This window comes from Ornithodoros turicata, chromosome 1 (genome assembly GCF_037126465.1).
Source record: "Ornithodoros turicata isolate Travis chromosome 1, ASM3712646v1, whole genome shotgun sequence".
NCBI classification, from domain to species: domain Eukaryota; kingdom Metazoa; phylum Arthropoda; class Arachnida; order Ixodida; family Argasidae; genus Ornithodoros; species Ornithodoros turicata.
This window is the reverse complement of record NC_088201.1, coordinates 217,845,219-217,859,880: the sequence shown is the minus strand read 5'-3', so window position 1 is coordinate 217,859,880 and position 14,662 is coordinate 217,845,219.

The window sequence follows — 14,662 nt, the reverse complement described above, 5'->3', positions numbered from 1 at the left end:
ACAGCCACAAATGTAGAACCGATAACGGTGGCTTTCGTATGACTTTGCTGTTGCTAAGGAGGTCAAAAGTTTGGGACTGATTTCGTGTACTAAAAATGCATTCATAAAGTTAAAGACACAAAAATATGTAATTAATCAATAACATAATAAAATAACTGAAAGTTAGAATAGATAAATTGGAATACTAAGTGCGAACTAAGTGGCACTTACGAAGGGACTCCCCCTAAATTCGCATCTAGTACCTTTATTATCAAAGGACACTATCTTTCAGTACCATACAAAGTACGAGTACAATATGATTTTTATGATGAACGATGGAAGTCACTGAAAAGTTCTAGGACTCCAACCCACATCTTGTGGATTACCGGAATTCTTGTGAATTAACCTTTTTTTGTGATTTCCATCTTTCATCATTAATTTATTGGGCACTTTGAGGCTTTGTATGTATTTGTCCTTTCCAGCCTCAGAACATCAATTTCTCACGATTTTTATGTTTTAGCATTACAACTCCCGAGTTGGAAAATCGTGACAGTCTGATGGATGCGTGAAGCGCCGGACAAAAGCCTCTCCGCTCCCTTCCTCATCCAATACCAGCTTGCCGCGCATGCGCACTGGTAGATGGAAGGCTTCCCCACGGTAGCGCGGCGAAGGGGCTGTTGTGGATTTGCCGTTAGTGGTACTTAGTAACAGCTAGCGATATGATTCTTAGGGGAGGATAGATATGGGTAGAGGTGGATAGCGCTGTATACTGGTAGTGGGTAGACGGTGTGTGGGCGGTAGGCGGAGGGTGGCGCCTAATATTAACGCAAAATTAAATGTAACAATTAATCACACATCGATTTTTGCAGTGAACCCGTTCCCTGGGACAACAATTTTGTACGAGAGGTTGCGTGTGTAAACTGTACATACGTAGTTCAGTTTTAAATACTGACAGTGGTCCACACAAATACACACGCACTCAAATTGTTCATCCTGTTGCTTGCATTTGGCACAAATAATTTGAAAGCGTTTGACGGAATGCCGAAAGATGGAGCCCGTTTTAACGAAATATCCTGGAGCGTTCTGTCAGTCTATCTGGTTATGGGGTAGCTAATAAAGTTGCTTGTCCAATTAGAAGATAGAAGTGCACGCACCTCATCGTCGTCGTCGAAGCATCCTTGTCCGGGCTGGAAGGCAAAAACGAAATGTGAATCATCGTGGCTTTTGTCACGCTTTCGTATATTTGGCTCAGTACATAGCACACACAAGAGTACCAATGAAAATTATTTTTTTCTGTGCCCCATAGTTTGATATATACATAATCATACAGGATGCGGCACAGACCCCTAATATGAGAACAGCTGGTGTATCGACCATCGCATTGGTCACTACGCTACGTCACGTTACGCTACGTGACGAGACGATACCCGTAGAAGTCTCACCGACGGAGATGTCTGGTGTGGCAATGACCGTGATATCTCACACACTGAGCTTCCGCATTCGTGGTACATATTTACACCCTACTACCCCGTTTGATGTGAAACTTGGTATGTGGGTTCACATATGAGCAAGTGTACCATGCCTAAATTGTGGCATTAAAGTGACAGTCGCATCTGTTTCGGTCGATTTCGAAACTTAGTGTCATTTTATTCCTTCCGGACTGCAGAAACCGCCATCGAAAACCCCACACGAAATAGTGGCGTTGTTCGGCTGTTATGCCATGGAATCCATGGAATACATGACAATAGCAGACCTTGGATATTGTATGCATTCTGCAAATCCCTCTCTCAAAAAATCGTGGATACATATTTATCTAAGAAGTCGTCAGGGCGCGGCCTCCAGAATCTGGAGCCGGACGCTTTTGAAACGCAGTCATCTGCAAGCCCTGCAATGAATTTGGATGTCAACATGTCCGGCGCGAGCGAATATTACCTGTCGTCGCTCTCCAGACATTTCCTCGAGGACAGCAGTAATGCAGTAACAACAACAACAACAACAACTTTATTTCGAGGTGGAAAGTGGGGAGGTTCATACCCAGAGGCGATACTCTAACCCATTGCGATGGTGTCCAGAAATGTCAAGAGTTTTGAGCGCAGATCGTTGCTGGGCTGGATTGGGCCAGGGACCAAGCAATTTCGATAGTGAGAAGGGGCGAGAGTCCAGCTGACTAAGAGGCTCGGGAGAGTGCGGTTCTGAAAGGTTGGTAGTGGGGGCAATGAAGACGAATATGCTCCAGATCCTCAAGAGCACCACAGTGGCAGTGGGTGGGAGGGTCAACTTGTCTCAAGCGGTAACGCCACTGAGCTGTAAAGGCACATCGAGTTGCATTCGGTGGATTAATGCAGTATCTTGACGAGACGTGTTTCGTGGCATGCTGAAAGCGAGCGTTGGATCAACTCTGCTCAACATAGATGGTGGGGGGGGGGATGTCGGTTGTCCATTGGCGGGAAGCCAGGGGTGTCACGAGGCGTCGCAGAATGGAACGGCGGCCTCCTCTCAGCAGAACAATACTGGTCCGTTTGCGATACGAGAGTGCTGCTTCTGTGCCGCTGCCGGCAGTGATGCAGTAATAGAGGACAACGATCTTTATTCTACGGACCCGTTGCAACGACACTGTATACTAGAGATACCAAGACGACACTCGTCGCGACGATCACGTTGTTCCTCAGTTCGTCAGGTTCTCGATTCAGTACTTGACAGACGCCCACATGTAAAACCTGCGCGTTTTGCAGTCAGAGGACGTGTACTGCGTTGCCGTGCAGTGTGCGCGGAAGCGACGCTCAGCACTACCACATTGTTCTAGTGCATTTTGGAGCATCCTCTTTTTTCCCCGACCTATGCTACCGGCTCCACCTTCCTGCTACAGAAGACAACAGGTACAGTAACGTGGTTTTTCAATTTCGTTCAGGGGCACTGGTTATCACCTTGACGCAGCCATCACGCAGCCATCGCTGATGTAATCGTACAGTTTTACCAGTACCACCTTAAAGAGGCGTCGAAGAGTGAAAGAAACTACAAATTCCGTATCAAATCTTGTATTTCACAGGAAATGCATGTTTCTCCACAACAAGCACCTGAATTTAGAAAAGCATATCATCTGAACAAGTCTCACCCTGTTTATTGTATCATGCCAAACATATTGTTGGGCATGTTGGACTAATATATTAAAAAGGCTAAGAGTGCTAACTGTACAGGACAAACACTAAGCACGGATACACACACACACCAAACATACTTTGGTGGCATACTTAGTATATATAGAAGAAGTAGCTCGCAGTTTTTTCCAGAAGATTGTGCTCATCTTGCGAATGCGCTCTTAAATTGTTCTTCAAGTAAAAGAAATGCATTTGTTGTTTTGTCTGTCTGTCAGTTGCTATAATGAAGTAGATAGTCTTGTTGTGCTTGTTTTTGTCCCTGCCTCTTGCTGCTTGAAGATGTGCCTGTATTCGTAGGACATGGGAATTATGTGAGCGTACATGTATTCGCACACTTAGTCCATTCTATGCAGGCTTCTTTGATATAAATTGCTGTTCTTTGCATCCGTTTGCTCCACAGCAATCCCGTGTTGTTAACTAACATGCTGCGAGTAAATCTTACTGATCAGTCCAATTGCAACTCATGTCATGCGGCATAACATTGAGACCTGTCCCATTCCTGCTGTCCATGTCTTGTTTCAGCTCTGTAATGTGGTGTAGACGTACACTGAAATGCACCATAAAAGGATAAGCAAAGCATGACTGAAATTTTGCTTCATCTTGATAACTTTACAGTGCAACAATAGAGCATGTCTCTTCAGACTTAACATATCGGAGAATAGACAGGGACAAGGAGAACAAACACAGAGAGCGTTCAACTAGCAACAGATCTATTTGGACCAGGGCTGTTTGTCGAAATAAACCTCATGCTAGTTGAACGCTGTGTGTGTTTGTTGTACTTGTCCCCGTGAGTTCTCCATCCTGTTGAACTTCACAGTGATGCATTCAGGTGCAGGACTCTGTATTCCCGTTTGCTTTTGAGATGGAGGACTAGCAGCCTAGCCAGTAGGTCCAAGGTGGGCATCCGATGGTCGACATAACGCATCCCTGAAATGCAACAGCAGTACAAGTGAGGGACTGAAACAGCAAATAACCCACGCAAAATATGTCTGCAATAACAAGTAGTTTAGGAAACAATTTCTCCCTGATGATTGGTTAGGAAATGTGAAAGAAAGCGCCTCTGGAGGACAGTCACCAATATCTTGACTGCTGTTGTTCTGTGCACAGTCCACATCATTGACGCGGCATTTAAAGGGCATGGAATGACTCGAGATCAAATACGATGGGAGAATTAGATTTACAAGCCCTATGAAGACATCGCAACGAACGACAGCATCAAAGTTCCGCCTCTCAGTGCCCTTACGTTTTAATTACATATGGGAAATAGAAAGAGTTGCGAGCATAAGATTTATACTGTCCAAAGTTGTACCACATTGACGTACTCATGTCATTCACAACAAGAACTAAGAAATGCTGCTTTGTGCCCTTAAATATTGTGATTTCGTCAGGGTAGACACTTTCATGATGTCAAACATGAGTAGTGCCTTTGCAACATTCATACCCTAAAAGGGAATGGCTGAGCACAGGAGGGTGTTTCCCAGTGACTTATTTTCTACCAAGGGCTGTCTTGACCATGTGCTCTGGATGCCGCAACTGCAGGCAGTTGTTGCTATGAGCCATGTGCCTCTTGTTATTATGGCGTCTGTTGCCGCAAGATGGGCCCTTCGACAAGGGATGTGTAGTCTTGTGCGACTTCAGGAAACCAAATCTAGTTCATCAGCTCTGAAAATATTGCTGCGCGGCAGAGAGGATGGTTGGATACAAACGCTCAATCGCTACGCCACATAATCTAATTGTGCCTCCTCCACTATTGCCAATCGCATCTTATTCTTGTGTTTGTTGTGAATACTACAAATTTTACTATTGCACCTCCTTATCTCCAACGGCACATGTCTGAACCCAGCCATAACAAAAAAAAAAACCTGATGGATTTAATGTAAAATGTAGACGAATATCTATCTGTTTAGCTTATGGGCATCCCGTGGAAAGTACGTCCTACGTCACATGCACACGAGATTTCGCGAGGCTGTGACTAACTGTTTTTGTGCTCCTCACTAGACGAGGTGTATTCAGATATGGGACCTGCTAGCACAGGACTTCAGCTTGCTTTTCAGAATTTGAGCTCCCTGTCATTTCGCAAAGGAGGAATCTCAGATCCTGAAGGTCAGTCGGGCTGCACCAAGGGAGGTGAATTTGCTTTTTTCATGCTATACATGTCACATCGCTGTGGCATGTAGCACAACATCAGCAGTACATAGTCTGGTAGAAATCCAGTGAACCCGTATAAGGAAGCGTGTAGGGAATTGCCTCAAGACAAGACCTAACGCTTTAAACACCACGCCAATGATGAGGACGGTGCCCAGAAAACAGTCCCTGTTCGAAATATCAGTGGTTCTCCTGCTGAGGCAATTCCCTTCAAACATAAGAAGTACTATTGCCAAATCATTATGCTTCTACAGCATATGCTTGACCATACCACATTGACGCTGCTGTTATATCAGGATCCAGAGGTGCTGGTGTGGAACAGCTGATATCACCAAATGATGCCTGTTGCACTCTCTCAGCTGTGCCCGTCTTTGCACACCCGAAGAACGACTGACATGTTAGAGGGAGGGTGCTAGAAGGTGGGAGGCTTGCCCTACTTGGCATCAGAAAGTGGGTCTAAGTACCTGCAAGGCAAGGTTGCAAACAGTTGTGGGTTTCTGAAAAGTGTAACTGTATCGTAATGTTACATCAGTTCATGATCAAATTGCACTATACTGCTATTTGGATGAGTCACATTCTACAGTGGAGATGTTGCCTTCTGCAGTCTACTGTTTTAGGCACCGATAATCCAATATTTCTCTGAACAAGAAATATGTCATGCTGATAAGGTGCTATTTATGCTCTGTGACATGTACGGAACCCCATTGAATTTCAAACACTTTTTATTGTGGGAAAAAGTTACCTCTCATCTGATCAACTAATTTTATTCAAAAACTAAGATCAAATGCCCCAAGCTGAAATTAATTCTGCACCGATTTGAACCAGTGGGTGTGTTCCACGCGTGCACATACAACATATTACAATTCACGCAAATCTTAACTACAAATCAAATCACTGCGCATTGAGGCTGCGAAACGAATGTCACTTACCTCGGGCAATGTCATGCTGAGCAGTTTGCTTTGTTCGGTGGATATTGTCGGCACGGCGTCAACTCAAACGCTTTCTTTTTACTGGGATCCCTACGCGCATTTGCTTAATGTCAGTGGACCTGTAAACGTCGTCTGAGAAATGCGAAGAACAGACGCCTAGTTTTTTCTAGTAGGCCAGAATTTGCACAGGAAACTGCATCTTCCCACTTCCGCATCGTCTCGCTGTCCCGCGGCTTGTGAAACACCTGTGGGTTAGCCGTGGACGTCTTCCTCACTAAACCACTAATATCCCTAGGATATCCCTACAAGGTCGTAAACGTCCTGAATATCTGGACATCCATGCGATATCTGTGGGATATTCCAGGACAACAGTCGCGTTCTGGTTTTACCTAGTAAATAACAGATGTCCCAGGCACATCTGTAGGATATCACGCTTTGGGTGTTTGAAAAGAAGCAGCCTGCAGGCCCCGGGGTATCCGTACAAGATACAGTATATATACCAAATTTTGGGCGCAGATTGAACAGTCAGTGGGATGTCGCCAGGACATCGCCTGGAGATATACGGATAAATATTCTGATGTTTGACATATTGTTTCGACGGCATCTTTTTTCTTGTGCTCAGAGCAAGCAAAAACTTCTGTGAACCTTAACTAGATATGGGGGAACAAGTAAAATCGTTATATAGCCATCGTTCGCGTTCTGCTGGCCGTGCAACGTATTTATCTGTGCGTAACACCCGTCAAGCACCAGATGAATTCGATCACTTTTGCAGCTCCACTCAGCAGGAAATCACATTATTAAACTAAAAACGCAATATTAGATAGGAAGGAAGGAATGGCAGAAACGTTATTGGTTATGCCTTGAATCTGCAGATTCACGAGTTCATTGCAAAGACGCATCCCCTCACCGTTACAAATGTCTTACGCTTTAATGGTCTTATAATGAACGTGCGGAACAACAATTTCGGCAACAGACGCTAGTGTGAATGCTCTGGTTTCCCTCCAAATCTGCGTACGCGGTGGAGGGGCCAAAAAAAAAAAGAGACTGCACCCATTCCATGTTTAGTAAGTCACCGTGTCATCGTCACTTCCCATGTATCAAGCAAACGTAAGCACACATTATATTTTAACACTCAGAACAAGGGTTTCTAAACGTCCCACATTTGTCCCAATATCCCGAGGTGACATCGCAGGGATATACCTGCGACGTTCAAACAGTGCCCATATCTTAGTCTTCTGGATGTCACATAGATATCTATGGGATATTCAGGCTGCTCACAGGGATATCCCAATGTCGAAGATGGGATATGCTGCAGACGTTGTCAGGACATCTGTCGCTTGTTGGGTCATACACCCACAGAACCATTAACCGCCCATCAACATCCAGCGAACTTCGGGTTGTGGATGCTGGGTATGTCTCACGAACGTACACATTTGCTCCCGGCTGCGTTTTAACTATGCCGTACTACCGCACCAGTCAAGAGAAAATTATGCGAAACGGATGTCGTAGGACCGCCGATGCGGATCTTCGAGGGACCTGCGGAGGATCTCTATTTCGGCCCCATAGGTATAGCGAGCGTATGGAAATATCGTAATTTTAATCATGAGATAAACACAAGGACGCAAGTGTGCATTCAAAATAGTTTATTTGTATGTGAAGTCTTTTTGCATGTGCATTCGTACATGTCTGCCGGTACATAAGCACTGCAAATATGAAAGAACGTGACAAGGTGCCATATCCAGATCATTCCCGTTCATACAGATCCCGCAATCACAATATCGCCACGTTATGTAACAAAAGCATCCATGCTACTCGCCATATAATTAGTTGGTATCTTGCATGGAATGGACGCAACTGTATCCGCACGGTCCTTCACGCCTTATGAATGGCTACCCGTCTCTTTGTATTGTTTCTTTCTGTGTCTTCCGGCCTCTGCAACTCACTGGCCAAGTTCTGCCGCTGAAGCACACTGGTAAAAACGACAGACATAACACAGGCACCACCGGGCTCTGTCTATGGCACATACCCCTACCAGCGTTTGGCCATACTTCCCGTTTACCTAGCATTCTTACCTGTAACGCGTAAGACAGTAAGAACTGACTACTAAAGACTCTAAGTAAAGCCTGCTCATAGAGAAAACATCCCACACTCTGGGAGACGCTAAGACGCACGCAGCAATCAATGGCAAAAGCTGAGCGTTATAGCCGTTTATGCCTGAAAGATCATCAAGGACACAGTAAGTGGACCACAAAATAAAAGTTGCACACACGTGTTAATATGCGTACATTACGAGCTCAGCTAGGATCGATTGCGTTTTTTCTTCACTAGCCGGTGGGCTAAAGCGACTTGAAGAACAAAGGAGTCAAAAACGCGAGTTCTAACAAGCAGAGGAACCACAGCCGTTTACCTGTATTTCGGTCATAGACAGTGGCCCCCGAAGGAGAATCTGTTACCCACCAGGCATATGCACCTAACTCTTCACAAAATTGAAGCTGTATACTGATGCTGTTTGCGTTGAAAATTACCGTATTACTCCAAGCCGTTGCAGACGCCGCCATGTTTCTCCAGACTCCCCAGCTGAGTTTGAAATCATCCGCACAACGGGCTATGGCCAGGCCTCCATACCCAGGCGAAAATCTGGACTGGTCCCAGAACGGTTCCAGTTGAATCTGGACTGGTTCCAGTTGGATGTTTGATGGTCCCGGAATGGTTCCAGTTGAATGTGGATGGTCCCAGCTGGATTCCCAAGTGGGGTGGCTGGTTCCACTTTGGTGACATCAGTGGTACCACTCTGGTCTCAGATGGTTCCAGCTGGAGCCTCACAGGTACCATTTTGTTCCCAGAATGGTCGCTGAGACTCCAAGTTGGGCAGCTTCCCAGCTTCCCCCTTTGAGATTTCATCTTGTCCACACTTGCCATGTTTTGTTTGATCTATTACTCTGATCTATTTTAGCACAGGCATGGTCTCTTTTCATTGCTGTTTATCCAGGTGCGCGCGTCTGCGAATGCTGTAACTCCAATTCGTGCACATTCTCATTTGAGGTGAATATCATAACATAAGTACCAGGGAAATGTAAAAAAATACATCTCAACAACAACAAAAATTAAGCTAAATACTAGAAGAAAGACAACAACAAAAAAAGAAAATGTAATTGCGGAGGCTGATGCAATGTGAAGACGCCACGGTAATTCAAACTTCAAACGGCGAGAGCCGAGAGGGAGAGGAGGGAGCTTGAGGCGAGCGACGGAGCGAGAGGGCGAGAGTGGCAGGTGGCACCAGCACACCGTGGCAGTTGGAAGTTAGAAGAACTTCGACGCGTCGCAGCAAGTTGGTGTTTTGTCTTCAGTAACCGTCGCAAGGATGGTGATGGTGTATCTCCTGTGCAGTATTTACGTGTGTTTCAGTGCGCTTTGTAAGACAATGCGATGACAATGGTTCCTGTGCAACACATTGTCGATTTCCCGGAAGAGTTTTGACGCCAAGAAGACGTAAACGGCGTAGAGGCAAGAACGCACTGTGAAACGCCAATCGGACTGCACGTCGCGAATGTTTGCAGGTATGAGTGATGACCGTGATGTTTTGATTACTATTAATTAGATGTGTCATTTTAGAAACTTCGGAGGAACTTGAAGAGAAACAGGATAAGAAGATTCCGAACGTACGGTGAAGAGGAATGGGGTGTATGTCGCGACCTGCATGGAAAACAGGAGTGTCGTGTCATCTTCTCTAAGAAAATACAAGATGTGAGGTGCAAACGAACGAAAGCTCCCTGTGGTCCGTGAGTGCATCGCACAGTCAGGCATATGCTTTGTCTAGACACAGTGAGTGATCAGACTTATACTACGTGGTATGTAAATGTAGAGATGTATTGATTATTTCTTTCTGCTCAGTGTATGCTTTTAACAGAATAAACGGTAATTACTTGAGCAATATGTGCATTTCTACGCATTATTTTCGGTCATGCATTCCGTGGTCCCAGCTGCTAAGTGGCCGGATCCCACTTAGCAGAGGGGACCACTGGATCAATTCCACTGGTTCCACTTCAAGTGGGACCATCGTGAAGCTGGTTCCACTTTCAACTGGTCCCAGTCACTAAGTGGTCCCACACTCAAAGTGGGACCTGTCCAATAAACCACTTTGAAGTGGTCCCACTCCAGATTTTTGCCTGGGTAGCTCCCCGCATTCGCAGCAGTAGAAAAATAATTCCACGTCAGAGTCACGTGGTATTCCTTCATCAGGCATCATGACGGATGCCCATTGGCCGAAGGAGGTTGCGCGCTCCGGGATTGGTTGACAAAGTTTCGAAATAGCTGACAGCTCACTTTTTCGCGAGCAGTCGACCAGGCGGTCACCTCCAAGCAAGGTCGTTGCGTCTCCGCGTCTCGCCGATGTCGGTTGAAAACAACGATCAAAGAGCAAGTGTATTCGCGGGCTTGTTCGTGAGTTATGGTGACTCTGGCCGTGTAGTGTTCCCCGATAAAGTATCAACCTACAAACATCCTAGCTGGTTCGGAACTGGAATGCTGCGGTGAGCTGACGCCTGAGGAACACTTTCGAGCGCTGTCTAATTTTCACATACCGTGACTAAGAAGACAGGATTCGTAACGACACATGTGTTTCCCGTGACTGTGTGATCTTCCGTGCACCGCCAGCATGAGAAGGTGATGCTCATTTGTGAAACGAACGCACTCGTGGACCTCGCTCGCTTCCAGAAGTAGACAGTGTATGTGCTTTACAACTTCGAATTTTGTTTGGTTGCAGTCTATTCAACGAACGAAACGTCCTGTACGCACGGTGAATATGAGTCAAACATTTGAGTCTATACGTTGCATTAATAAATGCGTATCTAGCCAGTCAAAAATGTCTCAGTTATTTTCGAATCATGGGCGCCAGGCATGGAAACCAGTAAAAGCCAATGGTAGCCAGGACCAGCCGACCAGCGAGCGAAACAAAGAGGTTGCTGATTGGCTGGCTGCTAGGCATCACGACGCATTTTCATTGGCGCCTGCTATGGCATCACGTGACTCTCTTCTGCGCGTTGGGAAAAAAACAAGCCTTCTGCGTAAATTTCTCCTCAGGCGGGGACGCAGTCACACTGGTCAGACGATAGAGCGGGAGAGAAGAACGAGGCGGAGGGTGAAGAGCGAAAAGGGGTGCTCAAACGGCCTAGTTTGAGCCGTTAACAGGGAAATGTCGGTAATATCGTCCAGTATTGCAACTGTGCAGCCCATCCCAAGTCGTTCTCTCGTATGTTTAGCGGCACACACAATGACAGTTTGATATTTGACACAAATGTTTGAAAACGTTCTGGAATTTTGACAGGGCAACAGCTAAAAGCCAGCAGCGGATTTGTACAAACGGCACGATTGTTATGACCCATCAGGAAATGGGTCTTCTTTTTCTTTCTTCTTTTCCTTTTCTTCTCTTCTTTCTCTTTCTTCTTTTCCTTTTCTTCTCTTCTTTCTCTTTCTTCTTTTCCTTTTCTTTTCATTTCTTCTCCTTTCCTTTTCCTTTGCTTTGTTCTTCTCCTTTTCTTCCCGTTTCTTTTCTTATTTTTCTTTCCTTCCCCTCCCCTTTTTGTTTGGAATAGCAAGCCGACCCTCGTCTGGCTGACCTTTCCTTTCTTTTTCTTAATAAACATATTCCCCCCCCCCCCACATCAGGAAAGCACTGATCATATATAATCCCCGTGTTCCGCACATGATGAAAAGGCGTCGCATCGCTAATGACAACGGTGAAGGGGAACTAGACGCCATATACCAATGATACGAGGAAACAATGCGCTCCGGTTACGCTGTATCGCACTCTTCCAACATTTTCACATTATTGCGGCGTCTGCCAGCGCCACCTAGATACAGAAGGTCTGCTTATTACCTCCTCTCCCTTCTTCTCTACGTGGATATATATAGTCTGGATTCGTCTTATTTCGATTCCAATAACTCGGAAATGAATACAACTAACTTGGAACCTGTAAACGTGAATCTGTAGATAAAGGTGATCTGATAAAGATCTGATAAAAAGATGAAGATAAAGGATAAAGCGAAAACGCTATCACGATTGGCTGAATATTCGTTGCTACGCCACGTCCACAAGTAAGCAGGCTTTATCTATCTAGGTAGTGTTTATTCTGCCCTGTGTACTTACAGTCTGTGGCGCCTTGCATGAACCAAGGAAGTCGACAGCATAAGTATAGCCCTTAACCCCACACGTTGAGGCGCATTTATCGTTCACTGTAGAGCCTGTGCCCTAGAACGGTGAAAGGGAAGACGTGTACTCATTACTTACCATATCATTGTCACACATACAACATGACACTCATAAGTATTAACAATAATGTTTCAGAATCAACATCACGCAGGCACCAGGAATGAACTGTAGTTGCGTGCTCCGGATCAAGCTTATACCCCTGTCACATGACAAAGCGAATGACATTCCCAGCAATGTCATTCACCTGTCTTGCATCGAGCTACACGAAGCAACAGAATGTCATTCGCAAATGATGTCAGTGTCGATAATTAACTCTTTTCCCATTAATTTTTCCCATTGCTGCATGGTGGCTGTGTTCGTCGACCACTTGCTCGCTGCTTCGCAACAGTCATTGCCATCGGCATAAGATGTCGCGGCCACTGATCTCGATTGTAAAAGGCTGGATCGCGGATGGGGAGCGCGAGCGTGAGGAAACCGGCCGCCATCTTACTGTACCCACAACAGTCGCCGCAGCGATCATGGCAACTTCTTGCAATTACGGTCGTACCAACCGTACTGGCAAGGATACAGGGCCTAAATTTCTACAGGTGAGTAATTCTTTATCAAGGAATAACTAGGCGTCCATTCTGTATATTTAGTTGACCATTATGAAGTGTTTTTTTTGTTCAAAACGAGCACTGGATGCAGGTTGTTTGATCGCTCTTCCGAGGTTCAATCGAGCACACTTGCATGTTACCTGGTGGCAAATACAGTTTGAGTGCATAATGTGCTTGAAAGAACATGTTATAGTACACTGGTAGTGTTGTCATCAATATATGTGCTAGCACTCGAGCGCTTTTTTGCATGCATTGCTAGCATGGTACACGGTGTTCTCTACGGAAGCGAGTGCACATTCATTTCTTTGAATTACCTTCGCGCACAAGTTCGGTATTACGTCGTAACTAGACCAAGATTGTCACCTTTTTTCATGTATTGGTATTGTTTTGTGCCTTGGTTTGATTTGTGACACAGAATGCTACGTGACGGTGGTGTGGCGCGACTTGGATAACGCCTTGTGTCTCACCTGTATCGTCAGCTTGTTACGATAATAATAATTTGTAGCGTGCCGTGCTATTTGTAGCAGTTTTTAAGGCAAAAGTGGTGTCTCGTCAATACAGGTTTCGTCATGTGGACTACCCAGTGAATAATCTGTGCGACTGGGTGTACAGGTAAGTATCAAGTTCCTCATCCACTGGTTTCTACTTTACAGGAAGGAACCACCTCAGTGCACGCACTGTGGTTAGCCTCTCTCAAATTTGCACATTTTCATACATGTTGACATCAGAAACACACCTTAGGCTCCTTCACCCAGCAATATAATAATTATAATTCTTTTTAGAAGAGTTCTCTATATTCTTTTTAGAATAGGTTTTAATCTTTTCAATTTTTAGAAGATACAGGGATCGTAAGCCATGTTTTAAACTGATGTTTTAACATTTGTCCAATGCATTTATTAAACAACATTCATTTTTAAATGGTTGTACCCAAACCAATGTTCTGATGTATTGTCTGTCTTTGTTGTCGATGCACCATAAAAATTTGGAATAATCATCAATACAGGTTACTTCACAGCTGCCTCGACATACTCAAGAAATGGGTGCAGAACCTGCGTAATGCCCACAAACTTTGACTACCACAGCACCTCCAGAAAGTAAAAGCATATGTGTCACATGGGATTTTTAAAGGCATTCACAGTATATAATACCTTGTGTGAACTGTTGTAGATCTAAGCAGCCTCTACAGTACACTCTCAGAAATTAAAACATGTCAGGGAACTGTGATAATCGTTTCAGTTAATAGGCATGCACATATATGCTATAAGAAGAAGTTTATTTATTGAGGATGCATTTCTCTGGTACTGATGTTGTTTACATCTACCGTTGATCACATTAAATATAAAATTCAGCATATATGAGAAAATATCAGGAGGGAAGTTGCTATTCTTTGCTCATTCCAACCTAAAATTGAGTGCTACAAATTTAGAGAGTGTACCTGTCCATTGTCATCCCTAAAATATATATTGTCATTGTAGGAAGGTCACAAAACAATAAATGTAGTCTTTTGCGACCTCGATCCCTGCACGTTCATTGTATCCTGAAATGCATAAGTGCAAGAAATAAATGTTGAACGTGAAAAATGTATACTCTCTTTACTCATCATCAGTGATCTTCTTTACAAAAGCATATCGTGTTAGACTTTTTTGTTTA